This window comes from Lemur catta, chromosome 6 (assembly GCF_020740605.2).
Source record: "Lemur catta isolate mLemCat1 chromosome 6, mLemCat1.pri, whole genome shotgun sequence".
NCBI lineage: Eukaryota > Metazoa > Chordata > Mammalia > Primates > Lemuridae > Lemur > Lemur catta.
In genome coordinates, this window is record NC_059133.1 from 71,470,757 (window position 1) to 71,486,626 (window position 15,870).

A 15,870-nucleotide genomic window follows, 5' to 3' on the forward strand; every position below is an offset into this window, starting at 1 on the left:
ATCTCACGCAAATATGCACTTTCCAACTCTGGAGGTAAACAAATCAAAGGCAGGGCTGACAGAAGCCCCGCACTTACACCCCACCCAGAAATCTCAACTACCAGGCAGGATTCTTATGCTAATGCGAGAACCCTGCTCGGGTTCTGAAAATAATGCTGAAACCACAACAGAATAATACTTAAAAGAACACTTTCTTGGTAGTCTCTAGGACCAACTATTGGAAATGCCAAGATTACTGGGCCTCAGCCTGTTTCGTCTGTGAAGACTCTGGTATGCTTAAGGATGCAGAGACCAACCTTCTGACAATTACGGTGAAAAGTGCTTCGGAAAAATACCAGATAGTTCTACACTTAGCGGTTCTTTCAAAAGTTGGGCCACACACCTCTTGGAAACATCGAGTTACTTTGGCCTAGCCTTCGATTGGTCTGGTGAAGCAATCGCCATTCCTAGCTGATGAATCAAATGATTCTGAAAGGAACGGTGAAAAGTGCGGATCCTGTTTCAGTCTTTAGACTGAAACAGGATCCGCACTATTCACCTGTCCCACAAAGGCGCACTTCTCATGTCTGGCGCTAGTCCAACAAACCCAGGACTGACAGAGGCCCTGCACTTGCCACCCCAGAAAAATATCTCATCTCCAAAGAAGGATTCTTCCACTAACAGTTGAAAAGGGCTCCCGTTCTTGAAACAGTGGTGAAAGGATGGTGAAATAATACTGAAAACAATCCTATCTTCCAAGGCTCCTGTGCCAGCTATGGGAAATAGCAAGTTACCTGGGCCTCAGCAGAGGTTTCTCTGCAAAAAGCATCATAGGCTTCAGGATGCAGAGACCGACCTCATGACTATTTCTGTGCCAAACGCCATGGAAATGCAAATAATTACCAACACACTGGTCATTTCAAAGTGTCAGGATGAAATCTGAAGCACGATCCACACTTTTCCCATCTCACGCAAATATGCACTTTCCAACTCTGGAGGTAAACAAATCAAAGGCAGGGCTGACAGAAGCCCCGCACTTACACCCCACCCAGAAATCTCAACTACCAGGCAGGATTCTTATGCTAATGCGAGAACCCTGCTCGGGTTCTGAAAATAATGCTGAAACCACAACAGAATAATACTTAAAAGAACACTTTCTTGGTAGTCTCTAGGACCAACTATTGGAAATGCCAAGATTACTGGGCCTCAGCCTGTTTCGTCTGTGAAGACTCTGGTATGCTTAAGGATGCAGAGACCAACCTTCTGACAATTACGGTGAAAAGTGCTTCGGAAAAATACCAGATAGTTCTACACTTAGCGGTTCTTTCAAAAGTTGGGCCACACACCTCTTGGAAACATCGAGTTACTTTGGCCTAGCCTTCGATTGGTCTGGTGAAGCAATCGCCATTCCTAGCTGATGAATCAAATGATTCTGAAAGGAACGGTGAAAAGTGCGGATCCTGTTTCAGTCTTTAGACTGAAACAGGATCCGCACTATTCACCTGTCCCACAAAGGCGCACTTCTCATGTCTGGCGCTAGTCCAACAAACCCAGGACTGACAGAGGCCCTGCACTTGCCACCCCAGAAAAATATCTCATCTCCAAAGAAGGATTCTTCCACTAACAGTTGAAAAGGGCTCCCGTTCTTGAAACAGTGGTGAAAGGATGGTGAAATAATACTGAAAACAATCCTATCTTCCAAGGCTCCTGTGCCAGCTATGGGAAATAGCAAGTTACCTGGGCCTCAGCAGAGGTTTCTCTGCAAAAAGCATCATAGGCTTCAGGATGCAGAGACCGACCTCATGACTATTTCTGTGCCAAACGCCATGGAAATGCAAATAATTACCAACACACTGGTCATTTCAAAGTCTCAGGATGAAATCTGAAGCACGATCCACACTTTTCCCATCTCACGCAAATATGCGCTTTCCAACTCTGGAGGTAAACAAATCAAAGGCAGGGCTGACAGAAGCCCAGCACTTACACCCCACCCAGAAATCTCAACTACCAGGCAGGATTCTTATGCTAATGCGAGAACCCTGCTCGGGTTCTGAAAATAATGCTGAAACCACAACAGAATAATACTTAAAAGAACACTTTCTTGGTAGTCTCTAGGACCAACTATTGGAAATGCCAAGATTACTGGGCCTCAGCCTGTTTCATCTGTGAAGACTCTGGTATGCTTAAGGATGCAGAGACCAACCTTCTGACAATTACGGTGAAAAGTGCTTCGGAAAAATGCCAAATAGTTCTCCACTTAGCGGTTCTTTCAAAAGTTGGGCCACACACCTCTTGGAAACATCGAGTTACTTTGGCCTAGCCTTCGATTGGTCTGGTGAAGCAATCGCCATTCCTAGCTGATGAATCAAATGATTCTGAAAGGAACGGTGAAAAGTGCGGATCCTGTTTCAGTCTTTAGACTGAAACAGGATCCGCACTATTCACGTGTCCCACAAAGGCGCACTTCTCATGTCTGGCGCTAGTCCAACAAACCCAGGACTGACAGAGGCCCTGCACTTGCCACCCCAGAAAAATATCTCATCTCCAAAGAAGGATTCTTCCACTAACGGTTGAAGAGGGCTCCCGTTCTTGAAACAGTGGTGAAAGGATGGTGAAATAATGCTGAAAACAATCCTATCTTCCAAGGCTCCTGTGCCAGCTATGGGAAATAGAAAGTTACCTGGGCCTCAGCAGAGGTTTCTCTGCAAAAAGCATCATAGGCTTCAGGATGCAGAGACCGACCTCATGACTATTTCTGTGCCAAACGCCATGGAAATGCAAATAATTACCAACACACTGGTCATTTCAAAGTGTCAGGATGAAATCTGAAGCACGATCCACACTTTTCCCATCTCACGCAAATATGCACTTTCCAACTCTGGAGGTAAACAAATCAAAGGCAGGGCTGACAGAAGCCCCGCACTTACACCCCACCCAGAAATCTCAACTACCAGGCAGGATTCTTATGCTAATGCCAGAACCCTGCTCGGGTTCTGAAAATAATGCTGAAACCACAACGGAATAATACTTAAAAGAACACTTTCTTGGTAGTCTCTAGGACCAACTATTGGAAATGCCAAGATTACTGGGCCTCAGCCTGTTTCGTCTGTGAAGACTCTGGTATGCTTAAGGATGCAGAGACCAACCTTATGACAATTACGGTGAAAAGTGCTTCGGAAAAATACCAAATAGTTCTCCACTTAGCGGTTCTTTCAAAAGTTGGGCCACACACCTCTTGGAAACATCGAGTTACTTTGGCCTAGCCTTCGATTGGTCTGGTGAAGCAATCGCCATTCCTAGCTGATGAATCAAATGATTCTGAAAGGAACGGTGAAAAGTGCGGATCCTGTTTCAGTCTTTAGACTGAAACAGGATCCACACTATTCACCTGTCCCACAAAGGCGCACTTCTCATGTCTGGCGCTAGTCCAACAAACCCAGGACTGACAGAGGCCCTGCACTTGCCACCCCAGAAAAATATCTCATCTCCAAAGAAGGATTCTTCCACTAACGGTTGAAAAGGGCTCCCGTTCTTGAAACAGTGGTGAAAGGATTGTTAAATAATACTGAAAACAATCCTATCTTCCAAGGCTCCTGTGCCAGCTATGGGAAATAGCAAGTTACCTGGGCCTCAGCAGAGGTTTCTCTGCAAAAAGCATCATAGGCTTCAGGATGCAGAGACCGACCTCATGACTATTTCTGTGCCAAACGCCATGGAAATGCAAATAATTACCAACACACTGGTCATTTCAAAGTGTCAGGATGAAATCTGAAGCACGATCCACACTTTTCCCATCTCACGCAAATATGCACTTTCCAACTCTGGAGGTAAACAAATCAAAGGCAGGGCTGACAGAAGCCCCGCACTTACACCCCACCCAGAAATCTCAACTACCAGGCAGGATTCTTATGCTAATGCGAGAACCCTGCTCGGGTTCTGAAAATAATGCTGAAAACACAACAGAATAATACTTAAAAGAACACTTTCTTGGTAGTCTCTAGGACCAACTATTGGAAATGCCAAGATTACTGGGCCTCAGCCTGTTTCGTCTGTGAAGACTCTGGTATGCTTAAGGAGGCAGAGACCAACCTTCTGACAATTACGGTGAAAAGTGCTTCGGAAAAATACCAAATAGTTCTCCACTTAGCGGTTCTTTCAAAAGTTGGGCCACACACCTCTTGGAAACATCGAGTTACTTTGGCCTAGGCTTCGATTGGTCTGGTGAAGCAATCGCCATTCCTAGCTGATGAATCAAATGATTCTGAAAGGAACGGTGAAAAGTGCGGATCCTGTTTCAGTCTTTAGACTGAAACAGGATCCGCACTTTTCACCTGTCCCACAAAGGCGCACTTCTCATGTCTGGCGCTAGTCCAACAAACCCAGGACTGACAGAGGCCCTGCACTTGCCACCCCAGAAAAATATCTCATCTCCAAAGAAGGATTCTTCCACTAACGGTTGAAAAGGGCTCCCGTTCTTGAAACAGTGGTGAAAGGATGGTGAAATAATGCTGAAAACAATCCTATCTTCCAAGGCTCCTGTGCCAGCTATGGGAAATAGCAAGTTACCTGGGCCTCAGCGGAGGTTTCTCTGCAAAAAGCATCATAGGCTTCAGGATGCAGAGACCGACCTCATGACTATTTCTGTGCCAAACGCCATGGAAATGCAAATAATTACCAACACACTGGTCATTTCAAAGTGTCAGGATGAAATCTGAAGCACGATCCACACTTTTCCCATCTCACGCAAATATGCAATTTCCAACTCTGGAGGTAAACAAATCAAAGGCAGGGCTGACAGAAGCCCCGCACTTACACCCCACCCAGAAATCTCAACTACCAGGCAGGATTCTTATGCTAATGCGAGAACCCTGCTGGGGTTCTGATCATAATGCTGAAACCACAACGGAATAATACTTAAAAGAACACTTTCTTGGTAGTCTCTAGGACCAACTATTGGAAATGCCAAGATTACTGGGCCTCAGCCTGTTTCGTCTGTGAAGACTCTGGTATGCTTAAGGATGCAGAGACCAACCTTATGACAATTACGGTGAAAAGTGCTTCGGAAAAATACCAAATAGTTCTCCACTTAGCGGTTCTTTCAAAAGTTGGGCCACACACCTCTTGGAAACATCGAGTTACTTTGGCCTAGCCTTCGATTGGTCTAGTGAAGCAATCGCCATTCCTAGCTGATGAATCAAATGATTCTGAAAGGAACGGTGAAAAGTGCGGATCCTGTTTCAGTCTTTAGACTGAAACAGGATCCGCACTATTCACCTGTCCCACAAAGGCGCACTTCTCATGTCTGGCGCTAGTCCAACAAACCCAGGACTGACAGAGGCCCTGCAGTTGCCACCCCAGAAAAATATCTCATCTCCAAAGAAGGATTCTTCCACTAACGGTTGAAAAGGGCTCCCGTTCTTGAAACAGTGGTGAAAGAATTGTGAAATAATACTGAAAACAATCCTATCTTCCAAGGCTCCTGTGCCAGCTATGGGAAATAGCAAGTTACCTGGGCCTCAGCAGAGGTTTCTCTGCAAAAAGCATCATAGGCTTCAGGATGCAGAGACCGACCTCATGACTATTTCTGTGCCAAACGCCATGGAAATGCAAATAATTACCAACACACTGGTCATTTCAAAGTGTCAGGATGAAATCTGAAGCACGATCCACACTTTTCCCATCTCACGCAAATATGCACTTTCCAACTCTGGAGGTAAACAAATCAAAGGCAGGGCTGACAGAAGCCCCGCACTTACACCCCACCCAGAAATCTCAACTACCAGGCAGGATTCTTATGCTAATGCGAGAACCCTGCTCGGGTTCTGAAAATAATGCTGAAACCACAACAGAATAATACTTAAAAGAACACTTTCTTGGTAGTCTCTAGGACCAACTATTGGAAATGCCAAGATTACTGGGCCTCAGCCTGTTTCGTCTGTGAAGACTCTGGTATGCTTAAGGATGCAGAGACCAACCTTCTGACAATTACGGTGAAAAGTGCTTCGGAAAAATACCAGATAGTTCTACACTTAGCGGTTCTTTCAAAAGTTGGGCCACACACCTCTTGGAAACATCGAGTTACTTTGGCCTAGCCTTCGATTGGTCTGGTGAAGCAATCGCCATTCCTAGCTGATGAATCAAATGATTCTGAAAGGAACGGTGAAAAGTGCGGATCCTGTTTCAGTCTTTAGACTGAAACAGGATCCGCACTATTCACCTGTCCCACAAAGGCGCACTTCTCATGTCTGGCGCTAGTCCAACAAACCCAGGACTGACAGAGGCCCTGCACTTGCCACCCCAGAAAAATATCTCATCTCCAAAGAAGGATTCTTCCACTAACAGTTGAAAAGGGCTCCCGTTCTTGAAACAGTGGTGAAAGGATGGTGAAATAATACTGAAAACAATCCTATCTTCCAAGGCTCCTGTGCCAGCTATGGGAAATAGCAAGTTACCTGGGCCTCAGCAGAGGTTTCTCTGCAAAAAGCATCATAGGCTTCAGGATGCAGAGACCGACCTCATGACTATTTCTGTGCCAAACGCCATGGAAATGCAAATAATTACCAACACACTGGTCATTTCAAAGTCTCAGGATGAAATCTGAAGCACGATCCACACTTTTCCCATCTCACGCAAATATGCGCTTTCCAACTCTGGAGGTAAACAAATCAAAGGCAGGGCTGACAGAAGCCCAGCACTTACACCCCACCCAGAAATCTCAACTACCAGGCAGGATTCTTATGCTACTGCGAGAACCCTGCTCGGGTTCTGAAAATAATGCTGAAACCACAACAGAATAATACTTAAAAGAACACTTTCTTGGTAGTCTCTAGGACCAACTATTGGAAATGCCAAGATTACTGGGCCTCAGCCTGTTTCATCTGTGAAGACTCTGGTATGCTTAAGGATGCAGAGACCAACCTTCTGACAATTACGGTGAAAAGTGCTTCGGAAAAATGCCAAATAGTTCTCCACTTAGCGGTTCTTTCAAAAGTTGGGCCACACACCTCTTGGAAACATCGAGTTACTTTGGCCTAGCCTTCGATTGGTCTGGTGAAGCAATCGCCATTCCTAGCTGATGAATCAAATGATTCTGAAAGGAACGGTGAAAAGTGCGGATCCTGTTTCAGTCTTTAGACTGAAACAGGATCCGCACTATTCACCTGTCACACAAAGGCGCACTTCTCATGTCTGGCGCTAGTCCAACAAACCCAGGACTGACAGAGGCCCTGCACTTGCCACCCCAGAAAAATATCTCATCTCCAAAGAAGGATTCTTCCACTAACGGTTGAAAAGGGCTCCCGTTCTTGAAACAGTGGTGAAAGGATGGTGAAATAATGCTGAAAACAATCCTATCTTCCAAGGCTCCTGTGCCAGCTATGGGAAATAGCAAGTTACCTGGGCCTCAGCAGAGGTTTCTCTGCAAAAAGCATCATAGGCTTCAGGATGCAGAGACCGACCTCATGACTATTTCTGTGCCAAACGCCATGGAAATGCAAATAATTACCAACACACTGGTCATTTCAAAGTGTCAGGATGAAATCTGAAGCACGATCCACACTTTTCCCATCTCACGCAAATATGCACTTTCCAACTCTGGAGGTAAACAAATCAAAGGCAGGGCTGACAGAAGCCCCGCACTTACACCCCACCCAGAAATCTCAACTACCAGGCAGGATTCTTATGCTAATGCCAGAACCCTGCTCGGGTTCTGAAAATAATGCTGAAACCACAACGGAATAATACTTAAAAGAACACTTTCTTGGTAGTCTCTAGGACCAACTATTGGAAATGCCAAGATTACTGGGCCTCAGCCTGTTTCGTCTGTGAAGACTCTGGTATGCTTAAGGATGCAGAGACCAACCTTATGACAATTACGGTGAAAAGTGCTTCGGAAAAATACCAAATAGTTCTCCACTTAGCGGTTCTTTCAAAAGTTGGGCCACACACCTCTTGGAAACATCGAGTTACTTTGGCCTAGCCTTCGATTGGTCTGGTGAAGCAATCGCCATTCCTAGCTGATGAATCAAATGATTCTGAAAGGAACGGTGAAAAGTGCGGATCCTGTTTCAGTCTTTAGACTGAAACAGGATCCACACTATTCACCTGTCCCACAAAGGCGCACTTCTCATGTCTGGCGCTAGTCCAACAAACCCAGGACTGACAGAGGCCCTGCACTTGCCACCCCAGAAAAATATCTCATCTCCAAAGAAGGATTCTTCCACTAACGGTTGAAAAGGGCTCCCGTTCTTGAAACAGTGGTGAAAGGATTGTTAAATAATACTGAAAACAATCCTATCTTCCAAGGCTCCTGTGCCAGCTATGGGAAATAGCAAGTTACCTGGGCCTCAGCAGAGGTTTCTCTGCAAAAAGCATCATAGGCTTCAGGATGCAGAGACCGACCTCATGACTATTTCTGTGCCAAACGCCATGGAAATGCAAATAATTACCAACACACTGGTCATTTCAAAGTGTCAGGATGAAATCTGAAGCACGATCCACACTTTTCCCATCTCACGCAAATATGCACTTTCCAACTCTGGAGGTAAACAAATCAAAGGCAGGGCTGACAGAAGCCCCGCACTTACACCCCACCCAGAAATCTCAACTACCAGGCAGGATTCTTATGCTAATGCGAGAACCCTGCTCGGGTTCTGAAAATAATGCTGAAAACACAACAGAATAATACTTAAAAGAACACTTTCTTGGTAGTCTCTAGGACCAACTATTGGAAATGCCAAGATTACTGGGCCTCAGCCTGTTTCGTCTGTGAAGACTCTGGTATGCTTAAGGAGGCAGAGACCAACCTTCTGACAATTACGGTGAAAAGTGCTTCGGAAAAATACCAAATAGTTCTCCACTTAGCGGTTCTTTCAAAAGTTGGGCCACACACCTCTTGGAAACATCGAGTTACTTTGGCCTAGCCTTCGATTGGTCTGGTGAAGCAATCGCCATTCCTAGCTGATGAATCAAATGATTCTGAAAGGAACGGTGAAAAGTGCGGATCCTGTTTCAGTCTTTAGACTGAAACAGGATCCGCACTATTCACCTGTCCCACAAAGGGGCACTTCTCATGTCTGGCGCTAGTCCAACAAACCCAGGACTGACAGAGGCCCTGCACTTGCCACCCCAGAAAAATATCTCATCTCCAAAGAAGGATTCTTCCACTAACGGTTGACAAGGGCTCCCGTTCTTGAAACAGTGGTGAAAGGATGGTGAAATAATGCTGAAAACAATCCTATCTTCCAAGGCTCCTGTGCCAGCTATGGGAAATAGCAAGTTACCTGGGCCTCAGCAGAGGTTTCTCTGCAAAAAGCATCATAGGCTTCAGGATGCAGAGACCGACCTCATGACTATTTCTGTGCCAAACGCCATGGAAATGCAAATAATTACCAACACACTGGTCATTTCAAAGTCTCAGGATGAAATCTGAAGCACGATCCACACTTTTCCCATCTCACGCAAATATGCACTTTCCAACTCTGGAGGTAAACAAATCAAAGGCAGGGCTGACAGAAGCCCAGCACTTACACCCCACCCAGAAATCTCAACTACCAGGCAGGATTCTTATGCTAATGCGAGAACCCTGCTCAGGTTCTGAAAATAATGCTGAAACCACAACAGAATAATACTTAAAAGAACACTTTCTTGGTAGTCTCTAGGACCAACTATTGGAAATGCCAAGATTACTGGGCCTCAGCCTGTTTCGTCTGTGAAGACTCTGGTATGCTTAAGGATGCAGAGACCAACCTTATGACAATTACGGTGAAAAGTGCTTCGGAAAAATACCAAATAGTTCTCCACTTACCGGTTCTTTCAAAAGTTGGGCCACACACCTCTTGGAAACATCGAGTTACTTTGGCCTAGCCTTCGATTGGTCTGGTGAAGCAATCGCCATTCCTAGCTGATGAATCAAATGATTCTGAAAGGAACGGTGAAAAGTGCGGATCCTGTTTCAGTCTTTAGACTGAAACAGGATCCGCACTATTCACCTGTCCCACAAAGGCGAACTTCTCATGTCTGGCGCTAGTCCAACAAACCCAGGACTGACAGAGGCCCTGCACTTGCCACCCCAGAAAAATATCTCATCTCCAAAGAAGGATTCTTCCACTAACGGTTGAAAAGGGCTCCCGTTCTTGAAACAGTGGTGAAAGGATGGTGAAATAATGCTGAAAACAATCCTATCTTCCAAGGCTCCTGTGCCAGCTATGGGAAATAGCAAGTTACCTGGGCCTCAGCAGAGGTTTCTCTGCAAAAACCATCATAGGCTTCAGGATGCAGAGACCGACCTCATGACTATTACGGTGCCAAACGCCATGGAAATGGCAAATAATTACCAACACACTGGTCATTTCAAAGTGTCAGGATGAAATCTGAAGCACGATCCACACTTTTCCCATCTCATGCAAATATGCACTTTCCAACTCTGGAGGTAAACAAATCAAAGGCAGGGCTGACAGAAGCCCCGCACTTACACCCCACCCAGAAATCTCAACTACCAGGCAGGATTCTTATGCTAATGCCAGAACCCTGCTCGGGTACTGAAAATAATGCTGAAACCACAAAGGAATAATGCTTATAAGAACACTTTCTTGGTAGTCTCTAGGACCAACTATTGGAAATGCCAAGATTACTGGGCCTCAGCCTGTTTCGTCTGTGAAGACTCTGGTATGCTTAAGGATGCAGAGACCAACCTTATGACAATTACGGTGAAAAGTGCTTCGGAAAAATACCAAATAGTTCTCCACTTAGCGGTTCTTTCAAAAGTTGGGCCACACACCTCTTGGAAACATCGAGTTACTTTGGCCTAGCCTTCGATTGGTCTGGTGAAGCAATCGCCATTCCTAGCTGATGAATCAAATGATTCTGAAAGGAACGGTGAAAAGTGCGGATCCTGTTTCAGTCTTTAGACTGAAACAGGATCCGCACTATTCACCTGTCCCACAAAGGCGCACTTCTCATGTCTGGCGCTAGTCCAACAAACCCAGGACTGACAGAGGCCCTGCACTTGCCACCCCAGAAAAATATCTCATCTCCAAAGAAGGATTCTTCCACTAACGGTTGAAAAGGGCTCCCGTTCTTGAAACAGTGGTGAAAGGATGGTGAAATAATACTGAAAACAATCCTATCTTCCAAGGCTCCTGTGCCAGCTATGGGAAATAGCAAGTTACCTGGGCCTCAGCAGAGGTTTCTCTGCAAAAAGCATCATAGGCTTCAGGATGCAGAGACCGACCTCATGACTATTTCTGTGCCAAACGCCATGGAAATGCAAATAATTACCAACACACTGGTCATTTCAAAGTGTCAGGATGAAATCTGAAGCACGATCCACACTTTTCCCATCTCACGCAAATATGCACTTTCCAACTCTGGAGGTAAACAAATCAAAGGCAGGGCTGACAGAAGCCCTGCACTTACACCCCACCCAGAAATCTCAACTACCAGGCAGGATTCTTATGCTAATGCGAGAACCCTGCTCGGGTTCTGAAAATAATGCTGAAACCACAACAGAATAATACTTAAAAGAACACTTTCTTGGTAGTCTCTAGGACCAACTATTGGAAATGCCAAGATTACTGGGCCTCAGCCTGTTTCGTCTGTGAAGACTCTGGTATGCTTAAGGATGCAGAGACCAACCTTATGACAATTACGGTGAAAAGTGCTTCGGAAAAATACCAAATAGTTCTCCACTTAGCGGTTCTTTCAAAAGTTGGGCCACACACCTCTTGGAAACATCGAGTTACTTTGGCCTAGCCTTCGATTGGTCTGGTGAAGCAATCGCCATTCCTAGCTGATGAATCAAATGATTCTGAAAGGAACGGTGAAAAGTGCGGATCCTGTTTCAGTCTTTAGACTGAAACAGGATCCACACTATTCACCTGTCCCACAAAGGCGCACTTCTCATGTCTGGCGCTAGTCCAACAAACCCAGGACTGACAGAGGCCCTGCACTTGCCACCCCAGAAAAATATCTCATCTCCAAAGAAGGATTCTTCCACTAACGGTTGAAAAGGGCTCCCGTTCTTGAAACAGTGGTGAAAGGATTGTTAAATAATACTGAAAACAATCCTATCTTCCAAGGCTCCTGTGCCAGCTATGGGAAATAGCAAGTTACCTGGGCCTCAGCAGAGGTTTCTCTGCAAAAAGCATCATAGGCTTCAGGATGCAGAGACCGACCTCATGACTATTTCTGTGCCAAACGCCATGGAAATGCAAATAATTACCAACACACTGGTCATTTCAAAGTGTCAGGATGAAATCTGAAGCACGATCCACACTTTTCCCATCTCACGCAAATATGCACTTTCCAACTCTGGAGGTAAACAAATCAAAGGCAGGGCTGACAGAAGCCCCGCACTTACACCCCACCCAGAAATCTCAACTACCAGGCAGGATTCTTATGCTAATGCGAGAACCCTGCTCGGGTTCTGAAAATAATGCTGAAAACACAACAGAATAATACTTAAAAGAACACTTTCTTGGTAGTCTCTAGGACCAACTATTGGAAATGCCAAGATTACTGGGCCTCAGCCTGTTTCGTCTGTGAAGACTCTGGTATGCTTAAGGAGGCAGAGACCAACCTTCTGACAATTACGGTGAAAAGTGCTTCGGAAAAATACCAAATAGTTCTCCACTTAGCGGTTCTTTCAAAAGTTGGGCCACACACCTCTTGGAAACATCGAGTTACTTTGGCCTAGCCTTCGATTGGTCTGGTGAAGCAATCGCCATTCCTAGCTGATGAATCAAATGATTCTGAAAGGAACGGTGAAAAGTGCGGATCCTGTTTCAGTCTTTAGACTGAAACAGGATCCGCACTATTCACCTGTCCCACAAAGGCGCACTTCTCATGTCTGGCGCTAGTCCAACAAACCCAGGACTGACAGAGGCCCTGCACTTGCCACCCCAGAAAAATATCTCATCTCCAAAGAAGGATTCTTCCACTAACGGTTGAAAAGGGCTCCCGTTCTTGAAACAGTGGTGAAAGGATGGTGAAATAATACTGAAAACAATCCTATCTTCCAAGGCTCCTGTGCCAGCTATGGGAAATAGCAAGTTACCTGGGCCTCAGCAGAGGTTTCTCTGCAAAAAGCATCATAGGCTTCAGGATGCAGAGACCGACCTCATGACTATTTCTGTGCCAAACGCCATGGAAATGCAAATAATTACCAACACACTGGTCATTTCAAAGTGTCAGGATGAAATCTGAAGCACGATCCACACTTTTCCCATCTCACGCAAATATGCACTTTCCAACTCTGGAGGTAAACAAATGAAAGGCAGGGCTGACAGAAGCCCCGCACTTACACCCCACCCAGAAATCTCAACTACCAGGCAGGATTCTTATGCTAATGCCAGAACCCTGCTCGGGTACTGAAAATAATGCTGAAACCACAAAGGAATAATGCTTATAAGAACACTTTCTTGGTAGTCTCTAGGACCAACTATTGGAAATGCCAAGATTACTGGGCCTCAGCCTGTTTCGTCTGTGAAGACTCTGGTATGCTTAAGGATGCAGAGACCAACCTTATGACAATTACGGTGAAAAGTGCTTCGGAAAAATACCAAATAGTTCTCCACTTAGCGGTTCTTTCAAAAGTTGGGCCACACACCTCTTGGAAATATCGAGTTACTTTGGCCTAGCCTTCGATTGGTCTGGTGAAGCAATCGCCATTCCTAGCTGATGAATCAAATGATTCTGAAAGGAACGGTGAAAAGTGCGGATCCTGTTTCAGTCTTTAGACTGAAACAGGATCCGCACTATTCACCTGTCCCACAAAGGGGCACTTCTCATGTCTGGCGCTAGTCCAACAAACCCAGGACTGACAGAGGCCCTGCACTTGCCACCCCAGAAAAATATCTCATCTCCAAAGAAGGATTCTTCCACTAACGGTTGACAAGGGCTCCCGTTCTTGAAACAGTGGTGAAAGGATGGTGAAATAATGCTGAAAACAATCCTATCTTCCAAGGCTCCTGTGCCAGCTATGGGAAATAGCAAGTTACCTGGGCCTCAGCAGAGGTTTCTCTGCAAAAAGCATCATAGGCTTCAGGATGCAGAGACCGACCTCATGACTATTTCTGTGCCAAACGCCATGGAAATGCAAATAATTACCAACACACTGGTCATTTCAAAGTGTCAGGATGAAATCTGAAGCACGATCCACACTTTTCCCATCTCACGCAAATATGCACTTTCCAACTCTGGAGGTAAACAAATCAAAGGCAGGGCTGACAGAAGCCCCGCACTTACACCCCACCCAGAAATCTCAACTACCAGGCAGGATTCTTATGCTAATGCCAGAACCCTGCTCGGGTTCTGAAAATAATGCTGAAACCACAACAGATAATACTTAAAAGAACACTTTCTTGGTAGTCTCTAGGACCAACTATTGGAAATGCCAAGATTACTGGGCCTCAGCCTGTTTCGTCTGTGAAGACTCTGGTATGCTTAAGGATGCAGAGACCAACCTTATGACAATTACGGTGAAAAGTGCTTCGGAAAAATACCAAATAGTTCTCCACTTAGCGGTTCTTTCAAAAGTTGGGCCACACACCTCTTGGAAACATCGAGTTACTTTGGCCTAGCCTTCGATTGGTCTGGTGAAGCAATCGCCATTCCTAGCTGATGAATCAAATGATTCTGAAAGGAACGGTGAAAAGTGCGGATCCTGTTTCAGTCTTTAGACTGAAACAGGATCCGCACTATTCACCTGTCCCACAAAGGCGCACTTCTCATGTCTGGCACTAGTCCAACAAACCCAGGACTGACAGAGGCCCTGCACTTGCCACCCCAGAAAAATATCTCATCTCCAAAGAAGGATTCTTCCACTAACGGTTGAAAAGGGCTCCCGTTCTTGAAACAGTGGTGAAAGGATGGTGAAATAATACTGAAAACAATCCTATCTTCCAAGGCTCCTGTGCCAGCTATGGGAAATAGCAAGTTACCTGGGCCTCAGCAGAGGTTTCTCTGCAAAAAGCATCATAGGCTTCAGGATGCAGAGAACGACCTCATGACTATTTCTGTGCCAAACGCCATGGAAATGCAAATAATTACCAACACACTGGTCATTTCAAAGTCTCAGGATGAAATCTGAAGCACGATCCACACTTTTCCCATCTCACGCAAATATGCACTTTCCAACTCTGGAGGTAAACAAATCAAAGGCAGGGCTGACAGAAGCCCAGCACTTACACCCCACCCAGAAATCTCAACTACCAGGCAGGATTCTTATGCTAATGCGAGAACCCTGCTCAGGTTCTGAAAATAATGCTGAAACCACAACAGAATAATACTTAAAAGAACACTTTCTTGGTAGTCTCTAGGACCAACTATTGGAAATGCCAAGATTACTGGGCCTCAGCCTGTTTCGTCTGTGAAGACTCTGGTATGCTTAAGGATGCAGAGACCAACCTTATGACAATTACGGTGAAAAGTGCTTCGGAAAAATACCAAATAGTTCTCCACTTACCGGTTCTTTCAAAAGTTGGGCCACACACCTCTTGGAAACATCGAGTTACTTTGGCCTAGCCTTCGATTGGTCTGGTGAAGCAATCGCCATTCCTAGCTGATGAATCAAATGATTCTGAAAGGAACGGTGAAAAGTGCGGATCCTGTTTCAGTCTTTAGACTGAAACAGGATCCGCACTATTCACCTGTCCCACAAAGGCGAACTTCTCATGTCTGGCGCTAGTCCAACAAACCCAGGACTGACAGAGGCCCTGCACTTGCCACCCCAGAAAAATATCTCATCTCCAAAGAAGGATTCTTCCACTAACGGTTGAAAAGGGCTCCCGTTCTTGAAACAGTGGTGAAAGGATGGTGAAATAATGCTGAAAACAATCCTATCTTCCAAGGCTCCTGTGCCAGCTATGGGAAATAGCAAGTTACCTGGGCCTC